Source organism: Cryptomeria japonica, chromosome 4, assembly GCF_030272615.1.
Source record: "Cryptomeria japonica chromosome 4, Sugi_1.0, whole genome shotgun sequence".
Taxonomy (NCBI): Eukaryota; Viridiplantae; Streptophyta; class Pinopsida; order Cupressales; family Cupressaceae; genus Cryptomeria; species Cryptomeria japonica.
This window is the reverse complement of record NC_081408.1, coordinates 441270066-441285287: the sequence shown is the minus strand read 5'-3', so window position 1 is coordinate 441285287 and position 15222 is coordinate 441270066.

Here is a 15222-nt window from a genome sequence, read left to right as displayed (position 1 = left end):
CAATCTCCGGTTCCTTACACACCTTTGGTGAGGACTCAATAGTCCTCTAGGAGTGGGTACAATGGTTCTAGCAGGACAGGGGGACAATCTTTTTCTAGGCCTCAGGGCATCCAGTTTCAAGCACACAGTGCTTGTTTCACATGTGGAGCCATGGGGCACATGGCGAGAGGGTGTCCTCAGGGTCAAATGGTAGGGAATTAGAGGATGGCAACATCAAAGCCTACAATTGGAGATATGGGTAGGTCCCATAGAGTCTTCGCAGTGGTTGACAACCATCAAGCAGAGCACCAGGCCATGGTCATTGAGGCTGCAAGTATGATCAGAGGTAACAGTGTATCTATATTATTTGATTCAGGAGCTACTGACTCCTTTATATCTCCTTTGGTTGTGGAGCATTGCGGGCTAGTGGCAACTAGACAAGGTGTCAATTGGGAAGTGGAGTGAGCTTTAGGGGCTAGAGTGTCAGTGGAATCAGAGGTTAGGGCATATCAGCTTCAGATTGGCAATACCGCCACCTTAGTAGACCTTAGAGTTACACCACTTGGATCATATGGCATTATACTTGGCATGGATTGGCTATATGCCCATAAAGCCAAGATGGATTGCCTCCGGAAAGAGATCGAGTGTGAAGATGATCAGGGTTCGCGCATAGTAATCACCAGGATTCAGAGGCCCGTGTCTCTTCATATGATTTCCGCAATGCAGCTTAAGTGGAGCATGCAAAAGGGATGTCAGTTGTTTTCCATCACCATCAATGATAGAGAGGAAGAGGACAAAAAGGAAACATTGATTGACGACCATCCTATCCTTAAGGGATATTTAGATGTGTTTCCTTCAGAGCTACTCGGAATGTTGCCGCGTAGAGAGATTGACTTTCATATAGACCTTGTACTAGGAGCTGAGCCAGTTTCAAGAGCACCGTATAGGATGACCACAAATGAGCTTAATGAGCTCAAGATGCAGCTTGAGGAACTCCTAGAGAAGGGTCACATTTGTCCTAGCGTATCCCCTTGGGGTGCACCTATCATCTTCGTGAAGAAGAAGGATGGATCTCTTCAGTTATGCATGGATTATCGTCAGTTGAACAAAGTAACCATCAAGAACCGATATCCCTTACCCAGGATTGATGATTTATTCAACCAACTTCAGGGTGCCAAAGTATTTTCCAAAATTGATCTGAAGTTAGGATACCATCAGTTGAGAATAGTGGAAAGTGATATCCACAAGACCACATTTTGCACTAGATATGGCCACTATGAGTTCACCGTGGTTCCATTCGGTCTTACGAATGCTCCAGCTATTTTCATGAGCCTCATGAATGGGGTATTCTGAACATTTCTTGACCATTTTTTGATTGTGTTCCTCGATGACATATTGATATATTCTCGGTGTTGGCATATGCACACTCCAATGAGACATTGTATGTGATTGGAGGTTTTGTCATTGATGGCAACCTTGCAATCTTATGGCATCGACAAATGCATCATATCAACATCAGTAGATCACACTCTACACCGCCACTCAGGACACTGGCATTGGAACAAAAGAAAAGAAGTATACCAACATAGAAGCCGACAGGATTTTTGTTATACAATATTTTGTTTATTATTGTAAGCCGACTTGGCAAATTGTAAAATGACTCTTATATATAAAGGAGATCATTGTAGACATTTTTTAAGGTAAGGAGAAAGTGAGGTAGGAGCATAAAAGAAAATATTAGGCAGACCTAATGTGTGAAATATAGGTCAAGGGATATATGTAAAGAACAGAGTAGGAACCGGTACTGAATCTGGCATTGAAGATGCTATTGTAAAGCAGTACAAGTTATTGGATTTGTATAATCCTTATTGTAAGTCAGTGTGACTTCCCATTGAGTAGTGAGCTCTAGGCAGTTGGCCTTCCTGCATGTGTAGGCCCCTATTGTAAGTAATATTCTCTTATTGGCTAGTGAGTGAATATTGTGGGTCACAAATCCCACCGAGGTTTTTCCCACACCAGGTTTCCTCATTAACATCTTGTGTTATGGTGTACTTTTCATGTGGATGTTCTTAATTCTATTTATTGCATTATTTCTTTTATACCGTTACACTGTTATATTATGTTCTGCATGTTTTAAGTTAATAAATTCTACTCACCGGTTAGATACTGATTCACCCCCCCCCTCTCAGTATCTGTGGGACCCCTAATAATTGGTATTAGAGCCTGGTCCTCTATTTTCAAAAACCTAACAGTTTGAGGAAGATCTTGACATCGGTAAAGATGGAAAATCTGATGAAGCAACTTGAAGGAGCTCTTACAGATTATGATGCAAAGAAATTGAAAAATATCAAACTAGAAGATGATTTAAGAGAAGCTCAGGATATCATTCAAGCACTTCAAGAAAATTTTACTGTTGCAAGAAATAAGAAAAGAGAACTTTGTGAAAAATTGCAAAATGAGAATGATGAAAAGGAGTCACTTAATGATATGATAAGAAAGTTGAAACAAGAGATCTTGACAACAAAAAATGAAATGCAGGACATGACTATGAGATTTTGCAAAGAGATTGAGGACAGGAAGAAGAATGAAGAAGAATTGACCAGAAGACTAAGTGATGCAGCAAATGAGAATACAAGACTTAGCTATGAAAATGACATGTTGAAGACAGATCTGATGCATACTCAGAATGACTCAAATGAACTGATGAGACAAAAAGAAATCTTGGAAAGAGAACTGGAAATTGCAAATCAACACAAAGAAAAATTCAAGAAAAGCTCAGAGGAACTTGGCACCTTGCTGAAGAATCAAAAACCTATAGGTGACACTTCTGGAATTGGCTTTGAAGTTGGTGAAAGCTCTTGTACTACAAATACTCAAGATCATAGCAAACCGGTAAGACAACCTAATGCTTATAAATTCAATGGAAAATGCTTTAATTGTAATAAGTATGGTCATAGAGCAAATGAGTGTAGATCTAGAAATTATCAGAATATCAACACACCCACCGGTCAATGTTCTAAATGCAACAAAGTTGGTCACAACTCTGAAAACTGCAGAATGAATGTGAGATGTTATGTTTGTGGAAGATTTGGACATTTATCTAATCAATGCAGGACACAAACCGGCATAGGTTATGGGAAAGCTATTCAGAAGAATAATGTAACTTGTTATGCATGTAACAAGATTGGGCATATTGCTAAATTTTGTAGAAGTAAAGGAACACCGGTAGATAACAAAAGTGCTAGCTTGAAAGGTAAAGAAAAAGTTGAAGAGGTTAAGCAAGAATTCTCAAAACAATGGATTAGGAAAGTTGATCTAAATATTGGGAATACTCCTCCACCGGTAGAACAAACCAATGCTTCACCGGCAGACAGAGTGACGCTTCACCGGAAGGACATAGAAGTGCTCCACCGGTAGGAAGTTCTTCATCCAATTGAAGAAAATTTCCTTTAGGGTTTGGCAATCTATTGATACATGTGCTATTATTCCCTCGGTTAGAGATAAGAAGTTGAAAAATTACTTATTATCGGCAAACAATGTTAAGTGAATACTTAACCGGCATGCAATTAATGTGGTAGATGGTAAAGAGACATTATAAAGTTAAGGTTTTGGCTCCATTTCATTTCACCGAGATTTCAAATTTTCAGAGAGCGCGAAGACTCCGAGCTAAGGCATTTCGAGCAAGAAGCAAGCACACTCCAAGCAATCATCCATCTAAGGCAGTAAAAGGTATTTAATCATGGCATCCACCTCTGCAATTGAATACATAGCAAATCCTATTGTTGTTGAAGTAATAAAAAGACCTAGGCCCATATTTCAGTTAGTTCCCAAGATAGCAAAGAAGGATGATACCTTTGGTGCTTTTTCTCAAATTCCTAAGGGAGTTGTTTATGCTGAAGACCCCCGAATGTACATCCACTATAACATTGAAGAGTTAAGAGATGAGGAAATCAAAACCATGTATAAAATTGTGATATGTGATAATACCAACAATGTAAAGGATGAACACAAAATCATTGAGACCCTAGGATTTACGGAAATCCTTAGCATTCCTGAATTTCCAAAGGATGTTTTTAGGATAGTTTTAAGCAGGGTACATGGAGAATTTTTCTGGTTAGATGCAATCCATAAGATCACCAAGGAAGCTGTGAAAGCTATCACAGGGTTACCGACCACTGGTAAAAGGCCAGATAAAACAAAGAAGGTTTCCAATGACCTAGTTATAAACCTAACTGGTGCAACATTTGACAAGAGGTCTCTAAGGGTTAATGATGTAAAAGATATCAATGTGAGATTCATCAGCATGATATTAGGGTATAAAGCTACTCATGCTAATAGACTTAATTCAGTTTCAAGTTTATGCATTAAGAGTGCTTATGACATGGTCACAGACAATGCAAAAATTGACATATGTGAATGGCTAAAGGATGAATTAATTGACAATCTTGGAAAGATCAAGAAGGACAAGAAAGGAACTTTTAGATTTGGAAATTTGTTGGTATGCCTAATACTACACATAACAAAATAGGTTCCCGACATAGGTTACAAAGAACTTGGATATGACATACTGGTAGGCAAACAATTGACTGAGCTATTCAATAACATGGGTGAGAACAAGGAAAACAATATTAATGACTTTTTCAAGCATTAAAAGCTAAAATGAAGAAAAGAGTAAGGTTATCTCAGAAGATTGTAGACAAATACAAAGATGATATATGCTTTGTCATCAAGAAAGATGAAATCTGGATGGAAGCGGTCATCCCAAGAACAGTTTGGGTAACCGAGATGGGATATGAAACAGATGATCACATAGTTGAAACATATGCCAAAGCACTTCTGGAAGCCCCCAGAGAACCAAAAGAAGAAATATTTGGTAGTGCTCAAACTATAGAAAACCAATTCAATCAAAGAAAAGGGTGAAAAAGGTTGAGGCAGTTGTAAGGAAAGGGTCCAGACAAACAAAAGCCATTAAGGAAGATGTATTGAAGAAAACCAGCATAACAGAGGATGAGTTAGCAGCTCCATAGCCTGAAACTCACCTATCACCGGTAGGTACTTCTTCAAGAAGTGACATGCCTGCAACTTTTAAAAGAGTTGTAAGGAAAAGAGATCCCTCACTCGCAACCACAACTTCACCTAGGAGGACAAGACAAAAGCAACAAGCAGTGAGATCTCCGGTTAGAAAGGCCACACCAAAGAAGAAACTAACACCTAAGAAGAAGAAAAGGACAAACAAAGACTTGGCTCCTCTTGATATACTACTGAATGAAATCACAGAGGAAGGTAAATTGAAGAACATAGAGAAAATATATGACACTCTAACAACTGATGAAAAAGAGCAAGTTGAGAACAATGTTATATTACATATGGACATGTACAAGAAATTTTTGATGGAAGTAGTAAATGAAATCCCTGATGAATTATTCAAAAGACTTGAGGCAAGAAGACAGGCAGTGATAGAATTGGATAAGAAAATAAAAATTGAGAAGCTACTTGCTGTATATCCGGTAAACTCTCCAAAAGAAATTGATGATTTGATTGCTCAAGCAAACCGGTCAGTATTCTCTACTGCACACCGGCATATTTCACTAATGGAAGGAAGAGTTAATGAAGTGACAGAGGAAATAGAAGATGGATGGGATATATTCCTTGTTGAGAAAGAAAAACAAGAAGAATACAGGAATCCCAAACCTATAAAGGTTTATCAGAAAGACAGAGACAAGGGGAAAGGTAAAGTTGGTGGACCACCTAGCATCAAAGTTAAAGACAACTTACCCCCACCTTCTTTAAATACTCCACTGGTGAAAACAACAACTACTGATGATCAACCAATAGCCGAGAGTATGGATGTAGAGGATAATAATCCTAATTCTGAAGTCCTATATACTGTGAATGTTGATACTTAGAAGATCAACATAGTAGTAGACAAAGATTCAACTGATAAATCAGAGATGGCTAGTGAGCCTCCGGTGACTGAGGAAACTGAGAAACTGATAGATGATAAAGAGAAAAAGGCAGAGATTGAGTCACAAACTAAGGCAATTCAACATACTAAGAAACAAACAAAGCTAAAGGCTCCAGAACAACAACAACCGGAATAGGTAGATAAGGAAACAGTGCCATCGGCAACTAGTGAAGTAGGAAAACCAGTGCTTAAAGAAATGTAGACACAAACTGACCTACCAGAGGTCAATACAAGCTTGGTAACTTCCACCGGTACTCAGATTGTTGGATCATCATCAACATACAAATCAATAAATATGACTAAGGTGTTATTAGATTCTATCAAGAAAATAACCGACTGCAGCTCACAGGCTTACAAAGCAATTGATGATACCATACCAATTTTGAAGGTAATTGCACCTAACTGTAATATAGATAACAAAGATTCTTTAGGACATTTGGATACATTGTGTAAATATATCTCAGAAAACATTGAGAAAATAAAGGAAGAGTCGGTGAAGGATAAGGTAGAAATTGAGAAACATAAATTATTTGATGAGGAAATAAAGAAGTGTAATAGAGATTTTGACACACTTCTACTGGAATTATGTAGTTTGTTGAAAGAGTACAAAAATTTGTACAAAGATACCTGTAAAACAAACTTTTTGACTGTAGATATTGACAAGAAAATGAGCAAGGTACAGGATGAGATCAATAAACTTGCAGATAGCTTTGTCAACTCACCTGATACACTATCAATTTTTGAGGAGAAGATAACAAATTTTGAGGAAGAACTACTCAAATTGGAAAGGGAGAAAGAAAGAATAATAAATAAGGAAAAACATTTGAGATCTAAACTAAGTCCAAGATTGGACTATCTAGCATCTCTACGGAAGGAAATTTTTGAGGCATTAATACAGGGAAGCAAAACACCGACAAAGCATTTGCAGCATCTCACCGGTACAGTGAAGAGAACTGAGACAACAATAAAGGATAGTAAAAAGTTTATGGAAAGTATAAACTTGATTTTGGGAGATCTTTTTCAGATTATAACTACCCAGCTACAAGGTTGAGTTTATGAATAGTTGAAACTACAAACTCTACTGACATCTTGACAACCTTTGTCATTGATGCCAAAGGGGGAGTAGTGGGATGAGAAAGTTCACAACACAGGAATCATATGCTCAGGGGGAGCTCTCACATTTTTGGTAACATTATTTTTGGACTGCACACTTTTGAACACTTTTTGAAATTTGTCATGAGTGTTGCCATCATGCCAAAGGGGGAGATTATTGGCATATGCACACTCCAATGAGACATTGTATGTGATTGAAGGTTTTGTCATTGATGGCAACCTTGCAATCTTATGGCACTGGAAAAGGCATTATACTGGCATCAATAGATCACACCCTACACCGGTACTCAAGACACCGACACCGGCACAGAAGAAAAGAAGTATATCGGCACAGAGGCCAACAGGATTTTTGTTATACAATATTTTGTTTATTATTGTAAGCCGACTTGGGAAATTGTAAAATGACTCATATATAAAGGAGATCATTGTAGACATTTTGTAAGGTAAGGAGAAAGTGAGGTAGGAGCATAAAAGAAAATATTAGGCAGACCTAATGTGTGAAATATAGGTCAAGGGATATATGTAAAGAACAGAGCAGGAACTGGTACTGAATCTAGCATTGAAGATGCTATTGTAAAGTAGTACAAGTTATTGGATTTGTATAATCCTTATTGTAAGTCAGTGTGACTTCCCATTGAGCAGTGAGCTCTAGGCAGTTGGCCTTCCTGCATGTGCAGGCCCCTATTGTAAGTAATATTCTCTTCTTGGCCAGTGAGTGAATATTGTGGGTCACAAATCCCACCGAGGTTTTTCCCACACCGGGTTTCCTCGTTAACATCTTTTTTTATGGTGTACTTTTCATGTGGATGTTCTTGATTCTATTTATTGCATTATTTCTTGCATATCGGTACACTGTTATATTATGTTCTGCATGTTTTAAGTTAAGAAATTCTACTCACTGGTTAGATACTGATTCACCCCCCCTCTCAGTATCTGTGGGACCCCTAACACTCAGAATGAGGAAGAGCATGAGGAGCACTTGAGACAGGTTTTGCAGTGTTTGAGGGACAATCAGTTCTTTGGCAATTTGTCAAAGTGTGCTTTCTTTCGTTCAGAGGTCAAGTAACTTGGGCACATTATTTTTGATGATGGGATCTCAGTTGACCCATCAAAGATCAGAGCTATTATGGATTGGCCAGTGCCAACCAGTGTGATAGAGGTCAAGAGCTTCATGGGCTTAGCAGGTTATTACTGATGCTTTGTTGAGGGATTCTCTAGAGTCGCACATCCCATTACTTCTCTTCAGCATAAAGGGAAGAAATTCAAGTGGACAGAGAAGTGCAAGAGGACCTTTCAGGAACTCAAAAAGGCACTTACTAGCACACCTATCCTTGTAGTACCAGATCCCTCAACTGACTTCATGGTTTGCACAGATGCTTCCCTAGAGGGTTTAGGAGTAGTCCTTATGCAGGATGGTAGGGCTATAGCTTTTAAGTCTAGGAAACTTAAGACTCATGAGCTTAACTACCCTACCCATGACCTTGAGCTTACAGCAGTAGTGCATGCACTTTTGAGGTGGAGACACTTCCTTTTGGGTCATCATTTTGAGCTTCATTCAGACCATCAGAGCCTTCAGTACATATTCACTCAGCTGAACCTTAATGCACGTCAGAGGAGATGGATGGAGTTCTTGTGCGAATATGATTTTGATGTTCACTACATCAAAGGGAAAGAAAATGTAGTTGCAGATGCCTTGGGTAGGAGACATCACAAGGTATACACAATATCTATGGGCATGGATTTGAGAGATTGAATATTGCACCAGTTGCCAGAGGATGGATGGTATTTAGAGGTTTGTCAGGTGATACGATCTCAGGAAACTCTAGAAGGGAAATATGTGGATTATTCCTTGGAGTCCGATGGACTATTACACCATAGAGGGTGCATCTATGTACCTTCTTCCAGGGGATTGCGCAAGTTCATTATCACGGAGGCTCATAGAGCTCCTTATGCAGCACATCCCAGAGTTAAGAAGATGCATGCTGACTTGAGATAGTTATATCATTGGCTAGGAATGCAGTAGCTCATTGCTGAGTTAGTAGCTTGATGCCTCAAGTGTCAGAGAGTCAAGGTGGAGCACCGCCATCTAAGTAGGTTGCTCCAGTCTCATGCTATACCAGAGTGGAAGTGGGGTACTATATCCATGGATTTCATCATTGGTCTCCCTATGTCATCTCGTCACCATGATGCCATCTTGATGACAGTTGACAAGTTGACCAAACTGGTCCACTTTTCACCAGTTTGGACTACCTTCACAGCACCAGCAGTAGCATAGGTGTTCTTACGAGACATTGTCAGACTTCAAGGTGTTCCATGCAAGATTATTTCTGACAGGGATTCCCTCTTCACTTCTTCCTTTTGGAAGGCATTATAGGCAGCTATGGGCACCAAGCTCAACTTTAGTACAGCCTATCATCTGGAAATGAATGGTCAGATAGAGAGGGTTAACCAGGTGTTAGAGGACATGCTTCGCATGTACGTCATGGATCATCAGACCAGATGGGAAGAGTACCTTCCCTTAGCGGAGTTTGCCTTTAACAATGGGCATCACACTTCGTTGGGGATGCCACCTTATCAGGCATTATACGACAGGCCTTGTAGGACACTGTTGAGTTGGGACCACATAGAGGATAGAGTTGCTATTGGTCCTGAGATAGTTTGGGATATGGAGCAGCAGATGGATTTGATTAGACAGCATCTTAGAGATGCAGAGGATAGACAGAAGAAGTATACAGATGCGAAGAGGATAGATCGTAGCTACTTGGTTGGAGACAGAGTCTTTTTGAGAGTGTGACTGCATAAGAGTCCAATCCATTACGGAAAGGGTTCTAAGCTAGCACCTCACTTTGTAAGACCATTTGAGATCATTGAGAGGATAGGACCAGTTGCCTATCATTTAGCATTGCCACCTAGCCTATCACGCATCCACGATGTGTTTCATGTATCAGTTTTGAGGAAGTATATCTATGATGAGTCTCATATTTTAGATTGGGATGCCTTGCAGGTGGAGTCGGATGGGCACCTAGCTTTGGAGCCCATTTGCATTTTGGCACACTGGATGCTGGCCCTTCGAGGTCAAGAGCTGGACCAGATTAGGGTCCAGTGGGATTGCTATGATGAGGTTACGGTTTCATGGGAGGACGCAACATGTATGAGATCATAGTACCCCCATCTTTTTGATGAACTCCAGGAGGAAGTTCATGCCTAGAGGGGGAGGGTGTGAGGCCCTACCCCGACTCATCCTAGCATTTCAGTATTTTTCATGTTGAGACTATTATGGATGCTTTATTTTTATGCATTATGGATTTGGAACTTATATGATTTCATGATTTGGATAACATTGATATATATTGATGCTTCATTTCTATGCATTATAGATATAGAACTCTATATGATTCTAGAATAGGATTACTTTGTGATGATGTATGCCATTATTGGAATTGCAGGACTTTACTATGATGATAGAAATAGGATGCACGTGTTATGTATGGATCAGAATTATGTCGATTATGATAATTGCTTATGTGGATTTATTTGGATATAAGATATATTGATTTGTTTAAATGTAAATTGTATGCAGAGTGTTTGATGTGTATTCTTATTCATGTGTTTAATATTATATGAGGTTATTTGGAAGTACTAATGTGTAATTGAGATGCACAGGAAAATAATCCATGTGACCATGAAAACATTATGGAGAACCAAACCTAGACCTATGTACATTTGTAAAGCCAGGGGTTGTCTATTTGGAGAGACAACACCTCGTATGTATCGTATTTTATTTGTAATAGTAAATGATGCATGTGTGTTAAATTTTATTATTGATTTATTTAAATCTAACAAGAGACAATTTTCATGTGTAATTTTGTAATGTATTTTTTTGTGTCACTTGACACGTGTTGATTTATGTCTTAAATTTTGACTTGTCTCTTGAAGGGAGTTGTTCAACTATAGCTTTTTCAAACATTTGAATGTGGTTCTAAATTTTCCTTGGGTAAAGAGTCTTTGGAGTGGTCAACACAGGTTGGACCCGAAATTAACTTTAGATGGGTTTATAAGGGGTCAAATGGACTCCTAGGGGTAGTTTAAAGGTGTTTCCTAAAGCCCATAAGGTATACCTATGAGTTAGGAGTGTTTTTAGGCACGTGTCTACTCCCGTGTGACTGTTTAGTCATCCCAAAAAGTGGGTTTTCTAAGATGTGCGAAAATTCAAAATTAGAAGGTGCCATCTAGGTTAGATAACCTTCCCTTTTGCTGAGAGATCCTTTTTGGATCTTTTTCTTACTTTTTCCTTTTTCAATTTTAGAAACCTATGAGAACTCTCACTGAGGTCTTCTTAGGCAAGAATGAGAGATTTTGTCGGTAATCACCCACTCTCCATTTTTGGAGACTATGCATTTTGAAAAGTTGGTTTTTGGATTCGAAATTTGGCTAAGTGTAGAAGGGAGGATTATGGATTTGGGCTGCTCATCCTCAAACTAGTTCTAGCATACCTTTGGGCAGATTGAAGGTTGGTTCATCTCCTTGCTTTTTAGGTTGCATGTTTATGTTGGAAAGTTTGGTTGTATGTGAAAATGATTCCCTTGTATTTTCTTTTGTGAAAATTATTATTGTGCAATCTGTCTTTTATTTTCTTGTATGCATTTTCTATTTTTTGCGAGTAAGCAAGGCCTTCTACTCTTGGGAGAGTAGGATGGTCTTGCGGGTGGTAGAAGTTTGAGAGCCCTCTAGTGAGAGACTCTCTTTATGAGAGTGAACTCAAGGGGTGTATTTGTGACCCTTGTTGCATGGCCTGGTTTGTTCATTTGGGGGTCATAAGGGGAGAAAGTGTGGCATATATTCTTTGGGGGGCATAAGGAATGTGGGGTTAATGATCTTATGAAATAAATTTGTTTGCCATGAGGTGGCATTGTGTTCTACCATTCTTGTAGTCTCCTCAAGGTATTTGGTCCACTATCACCCATGTAAAAATCATCACATTTTGTGATGGAGTGTAGCCTTGGTTGGGAAAGTGTTTGCTATATGTTTTTCCTCTTCTTGTTGTGTTTCCATGTCTATAACCTGTCTAGGGCTTGGTTCTCCAAGCTCGTGGGTGGCTTCTAGTAAGCCTAGGTTGGGAGGTGAGCACTCCATGGTCAAGCCTTATGATTTATTTGTAGGATTGTTTGGAAGAAAAGAAAAGGACAAGTAGAAGTTGCTGGATTTATTTGTTTGCAGAAAAAGATTTGGGAATGGAATATTTTATATTTTAAGTTGCAACAATGTAAAGGGAAACTATATGCTGTATCTATTTTGAAAGGAAATGTATCTATTTTATTTAAAGTCCCCATTTAAAGAAATGAGGGACTAGTTTGGGTATCTCACCCTCTTGTAATGATGACTATATTGTATTCTAAAAATGCCTTAAATAAATGCATTATTTCTGTTAAATTAGTATTGCATAATTGAAATATTTCTGTTGGGCTTCAGCTATGAAATGTTCTTAAAATATTAATGGTTGTATGCATCTTACTTTAGAAATCTAAAAGTTCATTTTACCCCTTTAAGCATATGAATTATTGGAAAAAAATGAAATAGGGAAGCTTGCATGTTAGTGAAAGAAAAATTAAGCATCTAGTCCTAACCATTTATTCTCCAATACAAATCATGGTTTAAAGAAAATACATGCATATCTCTAAGGTTAAAATCAAATGATTCTAGATTAATATAGCTGTTGTTTAAGTTTATTTAATTCTATCATTTACCTATTTGCAGAAATTAAAATCTAAAGTTAAATAGTCTATCTAATTTAAATAAAAACATATTTCATATTTATATAGTTGCTGTATAGATTTATTGAATTCTATCAATTATTTATTTGCAGGAAATAAATCTAAGGTTATATAATTTATCTCAAATTTTAGTAACATGGAATTTAAAATAAAGAAAAACAATTACATTGATCTAAATCTGAATAGTTTAATTAATCTGTCAAAAAGTTCAAAAAAAAATAATATATACTGCATAGTAAAGTTAGCTCTAGTTTTCATATGCATCAAATATATATATATATATACACACACACACACACTTATATTTATATTTAAAATACATTTATATATATAAATATATATATATATATACTTATATTTATATTTAAAATACAATTATATATATAATATATATATATTATATTATTTTTTTCCTTTTTTTTTTAAAATTAATTTAAAAAAAAATAGGACTTTAGGTTTCGGGGAGCTTTGCCCCCCCCCGCATAGTGGGCGGCGACCCCCGGCGGTGGCCGCAGCCACCATTGTGGGCCACAAACCACAATTAGGGAGGCTTCGCCCCCCCTGTGGGCGGCGCCCCACAATGACGGCGCAGCTGTGGCTGCGGGCCGCGACTCACAGCGGCAGCCAAGGCCACCTCTGTGGGCCACGACCCGCAGGCACGGCGGTGGCCGTCCCTACGGGGAGTTCCCCACTGTTACCACCATCTCCCCTTTGAACCCTCTGCTGCTATCTATGTAGTACCTCCGCCTCTAGCCACCATGCCTTCGGCCCCTCCTCCCTGCACAAAAGAATATGAAACCCTAACCCAGTTAGGGTTAGGGTGTATCGAAAATTATTAAAGGAATAAAAGAAATGGGGTTTGAAAGGGACATTTTATAATATTTTTATTAGGGTTCATGTGTATTTTGTTTATAATAATGTAAGAATATGAATGTACACATTTAACATTAGTTTAATTATTTTATTTGTACATTCATATTTTATGATCGATTATATAAATATTAAATATGATGTTTTAAAATTGAAATTATTTTTGGAGATTAATTACTTAGGAACTTATAATAACTTTATAAGTTATTTTGTCTATAAGGGGTTATTTAATCCACCTAATTTTAGGCCATTCCATGCTAAATTTTATAGGGAAATTTTCATTATGGGTTTAATTGACCCTTTAGTCGAATTAGGTTAATCACATTTTAATTATTGTTAAAATAAAATATAGGCATTAATAAATCTAAGTGTTAGGACTAATTTAATTAGTTCCTAAAAACAATTAATGGTTATTGGAGATTAATATTATCTTCGTCAAACAATTTAGAAAGTTTTGATTATATTAAGTTATTGATTAAAATTGATGAGATAATAAAATAATCCATTTAGTATTCCGCATTTAATTTTAAATTATTTTCACTTACTTGAGTTAGTGGTTAGAGTTAACTCAAAACATAGTTAAGACAAAACTTGATAGTGCGTTTCGTTTTAGACAAATTTAATGTTATAGGTTGTTATTTAAAAAAAAAATTATCCCGTTCGTGCCCTAAAGTTTGGGCATGATAGGTTTAATGAGCTAGTGACACTAATCGGAGTAGAAACTTTAGAGGAATTATCTAAGATAGTTGGGGAAGAATTGATTGAAGAGTATTTGGAACTTGATGTTTGTAAACAAGCCTGAAATATCGTGTCTCCTAACAAGGTATATGTTGTATTGTTGTGAATGAACTTGATTTGCCTATGCAATGTAGAGGGTACAACTTGCATGCTATGAATCCAAGGTCTTCCTAGAAATAAGTTGTATGTCAACTCTCCAAACATGACATGGATAGGAGTAGGTAAAGTAACAAGACCTACCTTAACAAGCAAGGTGATGATACTTAGTGCAGATTTAGCAACATTATCAAAGTCATGGATAGTGAGAGAATTAGGCTTGATAAGAGATGCATCAACATTGATCTTTTATGCAACAAGTTAATGCTACAAACATTAAGGCCAGAATCATTTTCTACTAATGTTCATCTTATTGCACTATCATTTATGATAACCACAGTCATTAAGGGATCATATTATTGTTGAATTTCACTAGAAGGCAGCTCATCTTGTGTAAACACAATGTGAGCCCTAGGTGATGTAATAGAGTGAATCAAAGAAGCCATATTATTGGATGTCACTGCGGGTAGGAAATTCAGTGTTTTCAAGGCATCTTGTAACATTCCATGATGAGTTGAGGAAGTTTGAAGCAAATCCCAAAGGGATATCTTGGCAGGAGTAGCTTTAAGTTGTTGGACAAGATCATATTCCTTACCAAGAGTTTGTGAAATACGAGGTACTTGAGGAAGAATGAGTTGAGGATCAGGTAGAGGAGTCAGAACAACCAGAGGAGGGTTAGGTTTCCTATTG